Source organism: Schistocerca americana, chromosome 2 (genome assembly GCF_021461395.2).
Source record: "Schistocerca americana isolate TAMUIC-IGC-003095 chromosome 2, iqSchAmer2.1, whole genome shotgun sequence".
In the NCBI taxonomy this organism is placed as follows: Eukaryota; Metazoa; Arthropoda; class Insecta; order Orthoptera; family Acrididae; genus Schistocerca; species Schistocerca americana.
Window position 1 is genome coordinate 204,364,845 of NC_060120.1, and position 13,237 is coordinate 204,378,081.

General features: G+C 45.5%; 2 protein-coding genes across 2 annotated transcripts in view; one reads left to right on the top strand and one right to left on the bottom strand.

Annotated features, from left to right (window-relative positions):
- The window catches only part of LOC124594920 (vasorin), a 292,597-nt gene extending 279,810 nt beyond the window's left edge, over positions 1–12,787 (bottom strand). The window contains exon 1 of the mRNA XM_047133412.1: positions 11,922–12,787. The gene's annotated coding sequence lies outside the window, so the exon portion shown is untranslated. The remainder of the gene's footprint in view (positions 1–11,921) is intronic.
- LOC124594919 (rab3 GTPase-activating protein catalytic subunit) overlaps positions 1–13,237 on the top strand; it is a 465,991-nt gene that overhangs the window by 361,833 nt on the left and 90,921 nt on the right. The window lies entirely within an intron of this gene.

The following is a 13,237-nucleotide window of genomic DNA, read 5'->3' on the forward strand; positions in this document are numbered from 1 at the left end:
ACAACTTGGGTCCATGGCTTCGCGGGGTCTGCGCCGCACTCGAACCTTACCGTCAGCTGTTACCAAGTAAAATGGGGCCTCACCTGAACAGGCCACGGTTTTCCAGTCTCTAGGGTCGAACCGATATGGCCACGAGCCCAGGAGAGGCGCTGCAGGCGATGTCGTGCTCTTGGCAAAGGCACTTCCGTCGGTCGCTTACTGTCATAGCCCATTAACGCCAAATTTCACCGCACCGTCCTAACGGATATATTTGTCGTACGTCCCAAATTGATTTTTGCGGTTATTTCACTCAGTGTTGCTTGTTAGCACTGACAACTGTACGCAAACTTCGTTGCTGTCGGTCGTTAAGTGAAGGCCGTGGGACAGCTGAGTTGTGCGTGGCGAGAGGTAATGCCTGAAGTTTGGTACTCTCGGCACATTCTTGGCACTGTGGATCTCGGAATATTTAATTCCCTAACGATTTCCGGAATGGTATGTCCCACTCGTGTGGCTCCAACTACCCTTCCGCATTCAAAGTGTGGCCATAAACATGTGCGAAACCTTTTCACATGAACCACCTGAGTGCGAATGACACCTCGGCCAATGTATTGCCCTATTCTACCTTGTGTACACGATATTACCACCATTTGTGTATGTCCATGCCGCTAGCCCATAACTTTTGTCACCTCAGTCGGCAGTAATGCGCCGTACAATGTAGATATTCTCTGCTATGCCCTTCACAGTGGTCTGCAGAGTATGTGGATGTAGAGGCAAGTGACTTGAGCCCTCACAGTGAGAGTGAGTGGTTCCTGTGGAACGTGTTCGCTTCGCCGTGGCACCCAGCGCAGACGGGCTTTGTTTGGCAAGTGGCGCAACGGTGACCATAGCCTGACGTTGCCCAGTGGCACACTTCAACACGCCGGGGTGGCTGCTACCTGCCGACCGCTTCCTTCTGGCTTGGCTGCACTCCCGCAACTAATTGCCGGATGCTGAGGTGCCCTTCACGAGCTGCACCCATATCCCACATTTTTCCCGCCGGAGGTGTGAGAAAATATGTCATTGCGCGTCGCTTCTATCTCCTATTCACTACCCTTTGGATCGCCATGAAGCGTTAAGCGAAAGGTATTTTCTACAAATAAGAGAATCTGACAATAGTCAAATTTACAAAAATTTGGTAGGTTGGAAATGCACCGTTGTGGAGGTTGTCGTGTAAACTGCGCTCTGTGAAATCTGTACCAAGTGAAGGTGGATGGTGAAAAGGTCCTCTAGTACCCCCTGTCCGAATTCCACAGTTTGCCCGACCAAGTTGGAGAGCCGAGGCTGTTACGAGGTGATTTATTTTGCAATAACTGCGGATGAAGACAACTGCTGATGCCCGGAACAAGAACTGAAATGCCAAAATTTTTACAATCGAAACTGATCGCAAGCTATTTTATTTTCTTTCATTCATGGCTCTAAGCACTATGGAACTAAACACCTGAGGTCATCAGTCTCCTATACCACCTAAACCTAACTAACCTAAGGACATCACACACATCCAAGCCCGAGGCAGGATTCGAACCTGCGACCGTAGCAGCCGCGTGGTTCCCGACCGAAGCCCCTAGAACCGCTCGTCCATCGCGGCCGGCTTATTTTCTTTCCCACATACTCAAGATTATTTTACGATACGAGACCAAAGATGCCGCAGTGTTTCATTTATTGTTTACCATTGTAGGCCTTTTTCGGCGTGATTGCCACATTCGGGTTATATCAGACGGTCTTGATATTCATATGACATCGATGTCTCAGTTGCTGTCACATTATTGTATAAGTTTGCTCCTTTGATTCTGTTGGCGTTATAGTACACACTTTTAGAGATTTCCAATTCACTCAAAATTTACTGTTGCAACAGTGCATGTCGTGTACATGAAATTATTACATTTACAGTTCAGTAGCACAAGCGGTTCTGAGGTACCAGGTATCGACTCATGCTGAAACACCCCTATTGATACGTGGTGTAGCCTCTAGAGCGACAGTGCAGCAGTTGACTCTGGCTACTAGCTGATTGTACAGATGGCGTATACTGTCCTGGGATACTTTATGCCGCGCCTGCTCGACCTGTTCACGTAGTTCTGTAAGACTAGTTGACTGATGAGTCGCGTCTCTGTTCTCCTCGCGTCATATCCAACACGCGCTCTATTGGAGACAAGTCCAGAGATGCTGCTGGCCATGGAAGTTGCTGTGCGTCTTGCAGAGCACGTTGAGTTTCACGGACAGTGTGTGGGCGAGTATTATATGCTGCTGGGACAGAGCATCACCTTCTTGTTGCAAGAAGAGCAAAACGGGTATTACAACACTCTACTCGTACCGAGCGCTGGTTAGCATCTGCTGCAGAAACACCAGAGGTGGATGTGAGTTGTAGCTTATCGCACCCCTGATCATTAGGCCTGTGGTAGGGCCACTGTGTCTACGGCACAGCGCTCACCAGTTCTATGCCGTACGCGCAAATGACCATCACTTGCGTGCAGGTAGAATCTGCTTTCATCTCTGAAGACCACGTCGTGCCATTCCATCTTCCAAGTGATCCTGTGACGACAGCAGTCGAGCCGTGCACGTCGATACTGTGGCATGAGTGGAAGACGGGCAAGAGATATCCTTCCCGTAGTCGCACTGCTAATAAACAGTAAGTGTTGTGTGTGTTCACGAACCATCTTATCTGATCTGTGCTAGCTGTACGATCTTCCACTGGTGCCCTTACAATACGACGATCCAGGCGGGCGTCCGCGCTGCATGAACGTCCAGAACCTCATCTACGGCTGTGAGAATGTTCACGTGAACGATGCCAGCATCGTTGCGCAACTGATGCAGTACGTCCAACATGTGTGGCAGTTCTCCGAAAGGACCATCCCGCCACTGGAAGGCCATAATTTGACCCCTTTCAAACTTGCTCATTTGGCTGTAAAAAGCACGAGTGCGTCTCCATGGCATGGTTGCCTGCTTGTTTCACATATCTGCATCACAATTAGCCTTCTGGCTGTGAGCGTCCCATATTAAAGGATAGACGCTGATGGCGCTTAGTAACTGTGCCACTATACTATTTGTTGGCGGACGTTGTTGTAACCATTATCAGTACATCTACTATATTCCAGATGGCATATGCCGTCATAAGATCAAAATTTACGTCATCTTTCCAAGCGTATTAATTTTTTCTCGCAATGTAGATGTTAAAATTTTCGTTGGAGCACTTGCTTAAGTAATTGTGGTATCATGAAAGCTTATTTCACAATGGCGTTTTGTGAAACATCATTATGAAATAAACTTTCATAATTCGACAACCACATAAATAACTGGCCCAAAAAAAATTAAACATCTACTGTAGCACCAACAGCTAAGGAATAAATTTATGCTGTGGTGCGACAGCAACTGAGACGTCGATATCATATGGGTATCAAGACCACCTGATACAGCCTAAAGATGGCAATCACGCAAACATGGGCCTGGAGTAGTAAACAATGGAATCAAACACAACGGCGTCTATGGTCTCAAGCCATAATATAACAATACCCTTATATGACATATATGACACAGCGAGCCCATATGAGCACACAAAATAATCAATTTTCGGCCGGCCGGAGTGCCCGTGCGGTTCTAGGCGCTACAGTCTGGAACCGAGCGACCGCTCCGGTCGCAGGTTCGAATCCTGCCTCGGGCATGGTTGTGTGTGATGTCCTTAGTTTAGTTAGGTTTAATTAGTTCTATGTTCTAGGCGACTGATGACCTCAGAAGTTAAGTCGCATAGTGCTCAGAGCCATTTGAACCATTAATCAGTTTTCTTACTTATGATCGAATCTTCAGAAACTAAAATGGAAAGAATAAAAACCAAACCACTAACACGTAATTTGTAAATCATCTCTCTTCTAAGTGACAGAGGATACTTAAAAAAGATATGGCGTATACCTATGGACTTGCATATTGAACATGTAATGTACGTAAGAGGCTTTCTCATGTTAAAAAGTGTGGTTTCCGATCATAACTTTCCGGACAGATTTGGTCATTAAATGTCTCGGGAGGCGGACTCACCAGTGTAACAGGATGCAGAGGGTATTGTGTTGTCAGCACAGAAGAGGTACCCGGAGAGTGGGTCAGTCCAGGGGAGGTCAGTGGCTTCGAAAATCTACCAGTGATGGGATGTCACCTGAAGAATAAATCCATCAGGGACATTTCGAGTCATCTAAATCTTCCCGAGGCGATGTCGGTGATGTGACTGTGAAGTGCAAACACGAAGGAACAACGGCAGATAAAACAAGACCGGACAGACCTCGCGTGCTGACAGATAGGGACTGTCGAGCATTGTTGAGGATTGTTCTAAAAAGTCGCATGAAATCGGCGGAAGGAATCACTTGTCAGTTCCAGAGTGCTGTCAGCAGCCCAGCTAGCTCAGTGACTGTACCTGCCTCATCAAGCTGTTCACAGTTAATACTAAGCGATCCTTGAGTTTGTGTAAAGGGCGGCGCGACTAGCTAGTGGATGACTGGAAACGAGTGATCTGGAGTGGTGAATCACGGCTGTACCTTGTACCAGTCCAATGGAAGGCTTTCGTTTTGGCGAATTCTCGTAGAGCGTGAGCTGCCATCATGTACAGTGCCAGCCGTGAATTACGGAGAAGGTCGTGCTACGGTACTGGGGGTGTTTATCGGGCTAGGTTGTGGTACCCTTATGACAGTTACAAAAACGCTCAATGCGGAAGGATGTGAGCATAAATTATAGCATTGTGTATTGCGTGGAGTAGAGGAGCAGTTCGGGGATGATGATTGTTCTGTCAGCGTGACAATATAACCTGCAGCTCCTGAGAGAAAATAGTTTGCCTTCAGTAGAATTCCTGAAATGGACTGGCCTGCCCCGAGCACCGACGTGGACCTAATGTAGGTCAACTGAAGTACAGGATAGAAATTTTTACTTTTGTTTCGTTTTTTGCCTTCGCTAGTATTAGTATCCTATTCTTCAGCTGACCTATATAGGTCAACTGAAGTACATGATACAAATTTTACGTTTTTCGCTTTCGCTAGTACTAGTATCCTGTTCTTCGGGTATATTAGTACTAGCGAAGGCGAAAATACCGACATTCGTAAAATTTGTGTATATGTCAGCTGCTGTACTCCATGCCATTCGCTTTTTTTTTTATTTCGCTAGCACTAGTATCCTATACTTCAGTTGACTTGTATAGGTCAAGTGAAGAATAGGATACTAGACTTTTCTACTGTCAGTAAAGTAATACGTAACATTTCGTTCGAAATATGGATGTATGTGATACATGTTCACGACTTGTTTTCTCTTTACTACAGTCGTTTGTTCCTCGACATCCGTCTATGCTTTTAAATCTTTGCATTGCATCATATGCGGTAAATTGTGAGGTCTCTGGTCAAAGCCGACCGGTTGTGTCCCGTTCTTCAGTATTCCCAAATCGAGAGAGTTAGCAGGTCACACCGTGAGTTCCGTTAAAAATCAACCGCCCGTGCTCCATGAACTCGAGCATTATCGTCCATCAGTACGAAGTCAGGGCCCAGAGTACCTCGCAACAATCCCCTATATGAGGTCCCAAGATCTCGTCACGTCACCTGACAAGGCAAAAAAATGGTTCAAATGGCTCTGAGCACTATGCGACTTAACTTCGGAGGTCATCAGTCGCCTAGAACTTAGAACTACGTAAACCTAACTAATCTAAGGACATCACACACATCCATGCCCGAGGCAGGATTCGAACCTGCGACCGTAGCAGTCGCTCGGTTCCAGACTGTAGCGCCTAGAACCGCACGGCCACTCCGGCCGACCCTGACAAGGCAGTTAAACCCTATCGATTGACCCGTACAATTTCGTGAAGAAGTGTTTGAGTGGTCAACGTAGTTCCTGCCAACGCCATTACGGATCCCCCTCGATATCTGTCTCTTTCCGCAACGTTTGGGTCCCGAAATCGTGTTCCACGCGTCCTCCAGATGGGAATCCGTCGAGAAACACTCTCCAGACCAAATCGGGACTCATCTTTGAAAGGAACATTGGCCCACCGTCCGACCGTCCAGGTGGCATGTTGACGGCTCCACCCTAGGCGTTCCTTTCTGTGAAGACTCGCCAAAGGTAAAAGACAGCATGTCTCCAACAATAACGGGCGCTGACGACCGCACCGTTGAGGGCCCCACAAACCAAACACTATCCAACAATGAAGGCCACTTTGCTGAAGCCGTCTGTACACAGTTTGCCTCGATACAACACGTTCAGGGGATGCCGAGAGGTCAGATGCCAGTTGCCGTGCGGTACTAAGACGGTACCGTCGTGCCCTTAAAGCCAAATAACAGTCCACTCCCTCTGTTGTCACACGTCGTCGGCCCTGTTCTGGTTTCCGGGATACAGTTTCGGTGTCTAGAAACTGTCGCCTCATCCGAGAAACGACAGAGCGATTCACAGTAAGTCGTCGGGCCACATCAGTTTGCAACTGTCCTGCTTCCATTCTTCCTATGGCCCTCCACAACAGAGTCTGGTGGGCGTCTACTCTGTGCCATACACCACCGTCTGTAGCTGACAAGGGAACCTCCCCATCGCACCCCCCTCAGATTTAGTTATAAGTTGGCACAGTGGATAGGCCTTGAAAAACTGAACACAGATCAATCGAGAAAACAGGAAGAAGTTGTGTGGAACTATGAAAAAAATAAGCAAAATATACAAACTGAGTAGTCTTTGCGCAAGATAGGCAACATCAAGGATAGTGTGAGTTCAGGAGCGCCGTGGTCCCGTGGTTAGCGTGAGCAGCTGCGGAACGACAGGTCCTTGGTTCAAGTCTTCCCTCGAGTGAAAAGTTTATTTTCTTTATTTTCGCAAAAATCTGAGGGGGGTGCGATGGGGAGGTTCCCTCGTGAGTAAACAGCGATTTAGGATCTGGGACTACCCTGCAAACACCATCTAACTGGATAGATGTCTTGACGTCATTTCTGTCGTGGTTGTCCTTTGATCGAAATGCCCTCTTCCGTACAGAATGCGATCGTAAGGACATCTGTTAACAGTCTGAATGATTATATCGTGAATTAGACACAGGACAGGAAAATACCAGTTTCTTGTTTTAATTTTGGACTCTAGTGTATATATTCAACACCGTGCTTTAAGCAAAAAGGGAAGGATTTTTTAAAGAATTTTACTCCTTTGCAAATCTCGGGAAATTTATTCCGTCCATTGCTTAGTCAAAGGGGCGCGAGTCTTACAAATGTTCGGTATTGCTTTGGCTGACGAAACGGATTGCCTGTCAGAGGCTACACGAAATATTCGTACGTGGAGTCCGTGCTCTAACTTGCTCGATAACTTACAGATTTCAGTTCGTCGGGACACCAAGGGCAACTACGCAAACAGCCAATGCCACAGACCGTTAAGCTCACAAACGCCACCGCTAGACTGCCGCGCCGGCGAGCACGGCGAGACGATAATCCGCGCTTTGCGACCCTGTTTGTCGAGCCGCCATAACCAACACCGCAACTCTTGCCCACATTTTCAGCTCTCTTTCAATCTTTCTTATTTTCCATATACTCATACTACTTTTGGTAGTGCAAGAAGGGAAGAGAAAGAGTACGGGTCAACGTCTCGTCTACGTCGACGTCATTAGCGCTGGAGCACAATCGTGGTCTGGAGAAGGTTCATGGTAACCAAGGATAACCTTAATCTGGATGGCTCGAGGACGATTTTTTTTCCTTCCACCACACTATCTCTTGCCTGGTACAGTTATCTGGATGAAATAAAAGACACTATTATAAATATATGTTTACATGACAATACATGTTATTACCAATTGCACAATTGCCTAATAGTTAATTCAATCGCCACCATGATCGATTATAGCTTGGTACCTTTTTGGAATGCTTTTCATGAGATTTTCAGCGTATTCTCTCGATAACGATCTCCATATTTTGTATGACAGCTGCTTCAAAGTGTGTACTGGCTTTCCTCTATGCTTCATCTTAATATACGACTAAACATTCTCGATCGAATTTGTATCCGGAGACATTGCAGGCCAGTTCATCGTGGACACCCCATTGTCTTGTTTCCACGCTGTCAAGAGACGGCTGCTACGTTTCGGATCATTATCCTCTTGAAGCACCCAGTTTGCCTCGTTCCAAGCAAATATCTTCTTAACGACCTGAGAATGCTCTTTTGTTAAATATTGCACATTTTTTTCAGCGTTTAAATTGGCTGTAAATGAGTGCAAATAGCCACGTCGCGCACGTTATCATCCACGTTACCAACCTCTAAATATCGTTTGAAACACTTCGAAACGAATGTTTTCGACCTTATAAGAATTTTAGCAGCAGCTCCATACGAAAGCTTTGGTCCCTTTGACTGATTTACAAGGAACACTGCCTCGCGACGCTTCAGACTTTTTGCACTCATTTTAAACTGAAACCGACAAATGAAAACATTCAACTCTCACGCTGTTTATCTGTACATTGTACAAAAGCGCATTGATTGCAGATTCGAGACCACTACCAGAGATGTCAGTGAGGACGTTACGTTTAAAATTATGACGTACACTTTCTCGTAAAACTCACTGTCAGTATAAGCAAAAGCAGTTCATTACATGGACGAAGGAGATATTCTTTCAAAAACATTTTTATGCGTAAATAAAAGACACACATTTTCATTCATCTTAAAGAAAGCTTCAAAACTCTCATTAATGCTATTTACGTTTTTTACGACGATCATTTTAGACCAGAAGTAACACAATAATTAAAGACCCGGAATACTTGCCCACATAGCTGTGATTTGTTCAGTATTTCAATGTTCGTTGCTTGCGATTGTCTCTGCTAAACTTCAATTAACATGATAACGAAAACCTATCACATACCATATAAAGGTGGTAAGTTGTCGTTCTAGTCACTTCAGTGCCATCAGCTGTCAAACACCAAACTAAGTAGACATTATAATTTTTGACCAAATACTGGTTCACTGTTGTTTAAATTAACATTGTCGACGAAGACTTGTGCGTTCGTTCTGCTAGTCAGGAGCGGACTTTTGAGAACATTTAAAAAGGATATCGTTACGACATACTTACCTGTTGAGGGCGAATTTATACACTTGGTGAGAGTCTAATTTACTTTGGTGTAAAATATTTGCGAAATGAGTCATGCACGTATTATTGTTAAGTAGCATAACGAAGTCTCAGAAGAATGCCATATTTTATTAAATAGTTAATGTTTAATCAGGTAATTGTTTGTCTTTCTTACAACCCTGTGGAGTAAAACAGTTTTCAGAAGTCGGGAAAGAACAGTGTGTTACGACAGTGAAATGCAATCTGAAATATCCGATTACGCATACTGCGTGTAGAGTAGCTCTACCGCCTCCTCACACCAAGCTGCATTGACATGACAAACACTTAGGTTACAATTCATGGAAACACTAGTCTGAAAAGGAACTGAATTGTTATACTGGATCATGGGTACCGATCTTGTCTACCTAGACCGCTCAAACTTCGATGAAAGTATTGTAGAACTTAACGTTGACAATTGCCTTCCAAATTGATGACGGTGACCTACACATTTTCCTTTCAGCTCCTGTAATTCATAATTCGGTAATTTGTGGTAAGTTCCTATGGGACCAAACTGCTGAGGCCATCGATCCCTAAGCTTACACGCTACTTAATCTAAAACTTAAACTAACTTACGCTAAGACAACACACACACACACACACACACACACACACACACACACACACACACACACACACACACACACCCTCTTCCTCGAGGGAGGACTCGAACCTCCGACGGGGGGAAGCCGCGCGAACAGTGACAAGGTGCCGCAGACCGTGCGGATATTTATAATTCCATTTATAATTCGCACATTACCAGTCCCATTATTCTGTACGATCCTACTGGACTTAAAATTATAAACAAAAAATGAATAAAGGCCAAAGCAAAAAAAAGTATGTAGCTGAATTTGCACACACACACACACTTTGGAAGCACTTTGTTCCGCACTTGTTGATGCAATAGAAGCTCCTCCTTCCGTCTACCAGTTACCAACTGCCGCAACGTGATGCGCCAGAATGGCGGTACCTCGAGTCTCACAGCTCTTCAAAAGCAAGCCATCGAACAGAAGGTAATTCCCATTATGGCATTTTAATGGGTATTTAAGACAGATCTTTCCACTGGGAGGAACGTCTAGATGAATATTCTTAGTTCCTTACAAAAAACGTAAAGCTACATTTTGTGCCGAAACACAATAATTCGTCACAATTCAGAAATTGCTGCAAAAGCTGGTACAGCTACGTCGTTCGTTGCTGAGGGGAACCGAAAGTCATGGCAATCTATTTTATCCTGTAACAGATTCATCGCATTGTATGAAAGTTGTGTATTTTAGTATCGACCGCAAGGTACCTTACTCGGACCTTTTTTCTAAACGTATGTTAGGTATTTGTCATGGGAATTATCACTTCTGTAGGGGGGACAATTTTTAAGGTAATTTTCAAGCATCCACGTCTCTTGATTTGTGCTTGTTAACAGACTTAATCAACGCGATAAACTAAAAATTGTGCAGTTATTATGTCTTATTTACCAGTAAAACTCTGTTCATTGCGACCCCTTCCTTTTGAAGAAGTCCTATGATGTGAATAGTATTGAGATTAGTATGGGATTTTCAGCGGTGTAACTCATTTTGACTTTTTAGATTGTCTAGTCACTGACGTCATTTAGTGGAAGAATTTAAAGGTTGAGGTCATAGATGATAGTACAGGGTTGTGGCTGCCATCCAGGAAGACGGTTGTGAAGCACCATACCTTGTAGACTTTGAAAGTGCTCTAATGGAGTTTGCTACGGAGCTGCAGAGGACGCAGGAAACTAGATGATAACGCCCCTGACATTTTCTGTGGAGGTTCGTTTTGCGTTCATTAGCTCTAGCTTTTCAACGCTTGGCTCATATCTCCCAAGAAATTATGAGGTGGGTGAGAAGCGTAATGATTCGCAGATGCATGAGTCCTGTATCATCAAATAATATGTACTTCCTATGTAATTGTAAAGAAAGGAGAGGGATAGCAGATGAGAATGCCATTTTATGAAAATGCCAGGATTTCATAGTTATAAAAATATGTGTGTTGCTGATATGATGGTCACTGTGAAAAGTTATTTTTTTCTGTTGTACAACGCGAATTTCATCTTAAATTGAAGGACTCGTGACTAAACGAAACTTTTTTCTCTCAAGATGAAGTAATGGCATATGGTTTTTTGCTTTCACAAGACATGTGTAAACAGACAGAAGACTATTAAATAAGCAGTAGTTTTGAAGGGAACATACTTTCAGCAGTTGGTGACTGGGGAATGCCATCAGTGTAGAGTTCGTGAAATATCGATCGCCAAGAACTGTGTTGTTTGAAATTTTTCGTGTTGAGAAATGGGAAGGAGCGATCTGTTTTACTTGATAAAAAAACTTTTTATAGCCAAGATCGCATAAATACTTCTTTATTTTCGGAGGCCGGTTTCGACAGGCTTTGCTGTCAATTTATGCTCTTCATTGTGAGCTGGAACCTCGTGCCAAGTTCTCTTTTTAGTTGGTAAAATGTAGCACATTATGCTAAGGTTTTACAGAAATAAAACATTAACAATTAAAAAGCACCTTATGCCCACTGCCATGTCCGTACATCCGTACATGTGGCGCTCACAGATGATTCTCAACTCTTAAAAAACACAATATACAATGAAATGTACAGTAACAAGTTTCTGACAAACCTCTGCATAACGTGCTACATTTTACCGACTAACAAGAGAACTTGGCACGAGGTTCCAACTCACAATGAACACCTTTTCTATGACAGCATTGCCTGCCGAATATAAATAAGTATTTATGCGATCTTGGCTATAAATTTTTTTTGCCAGCTATGTTGTTGTTTCAGCATTTGATTTAGGTCAGTAAACAATGTTAGTTCATACGAGCTGACTTACCTTGTTTGTAATATCCACGTGAAGGCTGGCTGCGAACAGAAAACGGGCGCTGTGGCGATCTGGGTTAGAACCTGTGGTGACACATGTCCTGTGATTGTCACTTTTCCGCTTGAGCAGAACACTACGTTCGTGTACGCACACACACTTTTCGACTGTCCGCAGGCTTTTACCGGCTCGGTCACACTTCCACTCAAAAAGTTTGCTGGTCGGTGGCTCGGGAGCGCGTAGTCCGTGTAACAGTGCTGTCAATCGTCACCGGTGGGTCTCGCCCGCTGCGACGTCGCTGCTCCTACTCTGCGACCCACTTCCCGCAGGCGGAGAGTCTTTCTGTTTGCCGTCGCCTATTTGTTCACCGCAATTTTGCTGCCAAGTGAGCCGAATTCGGATGCGAAATGTAACGTGTAGGCGTTGGCGTAGGTAGTCACTTGTCGTAGATGAACTGTAGATTGGTAGGTCAGCACCTTTGTCTTTAGCACTTCTGCTGAGCCCAAAGTACTTAAATTGCTCTGAGGCACCCCGCAGCTTTGGAAACTTCACTGAGTCTCTTTAAGAACTATCCTCGTTGGCCGTTGACTCTCATCACGTGTAGTACCGGTCCATCCGTGCTCAGTCACTAGCTAACCCAGGCGCTCTTAGAGGGTATTGCTGTGCTTGAAAACTCGACACCTGTTGTTGACACTATGACAGCGACTTCAACACTTGTGGTAGTCCAAAGTCTTGATGTCACAGACTGCGTTGCTGGCACCTTGTGCTCTCCCTCTCGACTGGTAGCTGGCTGGGCTGGGGTCGTTCCGGAACCAGCAGCGCGCTCCACGGCCTCCTGCGGCTGAGTGTGGATCGTCTGGTGCGTGGCGTGGTGGCGGCTGGAGCTCCGGCGGCGGACTGCGGGTCATCGCCCGGCTGAGGTAGCAGCGGCGGCGGCCAGGTAGCGGCCGCGTCCCGTTGCCTGGAGGCCGACCGCCCCCACCACCTGCCACCGAACACCAGCCGTCGAGTCGCACCTAGAGCCGCGCGCCACGCCCACCTTCCGTTTTCAATGCCACTCTGTGCGCGCGTACTGGTATTTGTTTTTATTCGTCATCGCCGTCATCATCTTGTTCACTTTACGACCACGGGCAGGACCTCCTTGGAACACAAGCATCTTCCCTGGTCTTTCCGCCACCTTTTTGTTGCTGTTACACCCACAGGGCGCGGGATGGCGGGGACGGGGGACGGGTGGGGAGGCGGTAATTGGGTGCCATCACCATTTCTCTAAAAAAAGTGGTTGCTACGGGAGCAAAGGGAACTTCACAGCAAACATAAACATAGCCAAAGCC